This window comes from Solanum pennellii, chromosome 7, assembly GCF_001406875.1.
Source record: "Solanum pennellii chromosome 7, SPENNV200".
Lineage (NCBI taxonomy): Eukaryota > Viridiplantae > Streptophyta > Magnoliopsida > Solanales > Solanaceae > Solanum > Solanum pennellii.
Window position 1 is genome coordinate 71,006,427 of NC_028643.1, and position 3,607 is coordinate 71,010,033.

Sequence of the window (3,607 nt, forward strand, 5' to 3'; positions counted from 1 at the left end):
AAAAAAAAATGAAGAAAGACCATTTAAAATAAATAAACCAATTTAAAATAAGTTTAGAATAAATCTGAAAATAAATAACAATTTCATTAAGTTAAATAATACAGTGTCCAAAAATTAAGTTAAGTCATATTAAAAGTCAATAAAGCGACCGTGCTAGAACCACGGGATTCGAGGGGTGCCTAACACCTTCCCCTCGGTCAACAGAATTCCTTACCCGAATTTCTAGTTCTAGTTCGCAGACCAATAAAATAGAGTCAAATTTCCTTTTGATTAGGGATTTAAATAAGGTGACTTGGAACACCAAAACTCAATTCCAAGTGGCGACTCTGAATAATAATTATCCCTTTTCAAAATGTCACTTTAATTGGAAAAACTCTTTTCTTTTTCTTTCAAAATAAAAATTATAAAAAATTAAAAATATATGAGAGAGAAAAAAAAGGGGCGTGACAATACTTGGGTCAAAATGAAACTTATCTTCATAATGGATAAAATGTAAAAAGTGATATTGAGATAGTTAAGACATTGGAAGAGAAAATGCACAGATTATCAATTACAAGAGAAAATACAGAAATCGTCAAAGAGTGAATAAAACAAGAGTATGTAATATCTTCAGCTTACTAATGACTTGACCTTAAATATTATTATTAAAATAAGTTCAAAAACGTTAAATTAGTAAAGTTTTATATACTCGCAAAACAAAAAAAACATTTTTTAAAGAATGAGACCATGTAATGCATTGTGAGTTTTGATATATTTAATCCCTCACTATATGTGGGTGTTGAATTAGTTCTTACCGATGCAATAAATATACTTGATATAAAAAGAGTAGCGGTACTTCAAACATATACAAATTTGTGAAACTCAAAGACGGTTTCAAATCACACAGACTCAATTTTTATTTATAAAAAAAAATTCATAAGCAATTCAGAATTCAATGTAAAAAAAATCTACGAATTTATTAAACAAAAAAAGGTCTTAGATCACATAAAGATTCAATTTTTATTTATAAGAATATATCCATAAGAAATTCAAATTTGATTTTTAAAAAAGAAAAGAAAATAGGAAAGACCTCTTTATTTTTTTAACTCGAATTACAAGAGAGCTGAATTAAAACAATTAATATCCTCATTAATTAAAGTAAATCTCATTTAATTCCTTAATTAATTTTATCAAATTTAAAAAACTTATCTTTCACTAAACCACTACCAAGTCATAAATCAACTATTAAAACCCAATTAGAAAATAACATGTAACTTTAAAATATCAAAATGACCTTCAATTGTAATTAATTCTTATATATTCATTATTTTATTTTATTTTGAAAAAAAGAGAAAATGATCTAAAGTCTCCTCAATCAATGTCCAAAATTTCAACTATACGCTTCACTTCACGTATATCATATCACCCCTAACATTTTATTTCTCTATTTAGTGCACACCTGAGTACTGACAATACACATAAACCAAATATATTGAAAAACGTGATTTGCACGTGCGGGCCCCACTTCAACCTTTCCTTTTCCTTTTTAAGATCGAACAACCTCACCCCTTACCCCCAATTCTTTCTTTTCACTTTTCTCCTTTCATCTCCCTCACCAAAGTCCTATTACATTATTAAAATACGCATCTCTGGTGGTGATCCAATCATTCTTGTGTGTATTTTCAACTTGATTACATAGTTCATCAACTGATTTGGTAAAGGTTAATTTTCCGTCCCTTATAAAGAAAAACAAGAATACAAGGGAAAAAACATACACCATAATTGGTGAGACCAAAATCTTCTTTCCAAATTTAATTTCAACCAAAAAAATTGCAAATTCAGCAAAAATGCATGTTTGCATCTCAGTACAATATTGAGCATTGGGTCAAGCTTATTCAAGTTTTAATTTGCCATTTTTAATGAATTTAGAGAAAATTCATAATTTAAATTAGGAAATCTAAATAAGAAATTATAGCAGATTACAAAGCCTAACTTCAACATTTAAAGTACAAATGAACATAAACAACTAAAATCAAGCCATTTTTTAAAAGAAAATCTTCAAAATATTGAAGAAGAAACAAGATTAATGGTGGGAAAGAAGGAACAAAGGTTTATTTAATTTGGGAAGATGACCATTGTCAATTTTTTGCCTCTTTTAACGTGTACCAATTTATTTCCTCTTCTAACGCGTCTAGAGGAGGTGTAATCACCTCTTATGACAAGTTAGCACTCAAGTATGCACCAAATTGAGAAATAAAATGTTCAGGGGATAATAGGACATCTGTGAAGTTGGAGTGTGTAGTTGAAATTTCGGGTATAAATTAGAGGGTGGGGGGGGGGAGGCTTTAGACTATTTTCTAAAAGAAAACACCAATAAGTCATATAGAAATGAGTAATTTCATTTAATTTATTTCAAATATTTTAAGTAAAGAAATAACACATCATTCATTTTTTTGTTTGAGACATACATCATTCAAATTAATATTTGTAGGTAATTTCAAATTCTAAAATACTTCATGTTGAAAAAATAATATAATATTCATATTGAGTTGAAATTATAAAGTAGTAACTTATTACAAATACTGTGTTGTACTAAGTCACTGCCTTAAAAGCGATTTCTGTCGATTACGACGCAAATTATTGTAGCCGGTCGCTCTCCAAATTCCCACAGTTACTCTCAAATACGTGCACTTGTGACTGAAAGTTTGGAGGTTACCCAAAGTATATTCTAACAACAAGCTAAGAAGAAACAAGGAAAAAGTTTCTCTTCTTTTTGTTGGTTCCCGACTGAATTCATTCATTTTTTTTCAAATTGAGGAAGAATATACAATAAACACATATAATAAACTCACAATATACACAATAAAACAATAATTATCGGCCTAAAGTTTGCCTAACGTCAATATTCACAAAACAATGAATGAAATATAATTCGAACTTTTTCAAATAATTTCAAGGAGAAGCACCTCCGGGTACCTGTAAAGACACTTAGTAAAAGAGTTAGTGCCAAAATAATATAAATAATAATACATAATTCAAATAATAACTAAAAATAAAAATCCGTCTTATTAACATGGGAGGCCTTGGAAACGACGGTAATTTCTTCATCGGCCAATTTCAACAACTAAAATATGTAAACTTAAATTAAAATTTCGTCTTTTAAAATGGGAAGCCTCTAAACCCGACGGATAGATTTTTCATTGGCCCATTTCAACATATAAAATATATAAGCTTGAATTAAAATTCCGTCTTTTTAAAAATGGAAAGGCCTCTAAAACCGACGGAGAGTTTTTTCATTGGCCGATTTCAACATATAAAATATATAAACTTGAATTAAAATTCCGTCTTTTTAAAAATGGAAAGGCCTCTAAACCCGACGGAGAGTTTTTTCATTGGCCGATTTCAACATATAAAATATATAAACTTGAACATCAACAAAACATAACAAACTTATACCAAGAGAATATGAAAAATAATAACCAAACTAAAACAACATAATTAGAAATGAAAACAACAATAACGTAATATATAAAAATAAAAATAACATTAAAATAGAATAATAACAAAACCCTGAAAAGTTAAGATAGCAAATAGTTGACTAACAATTTTAAAATAATAATAATAATAA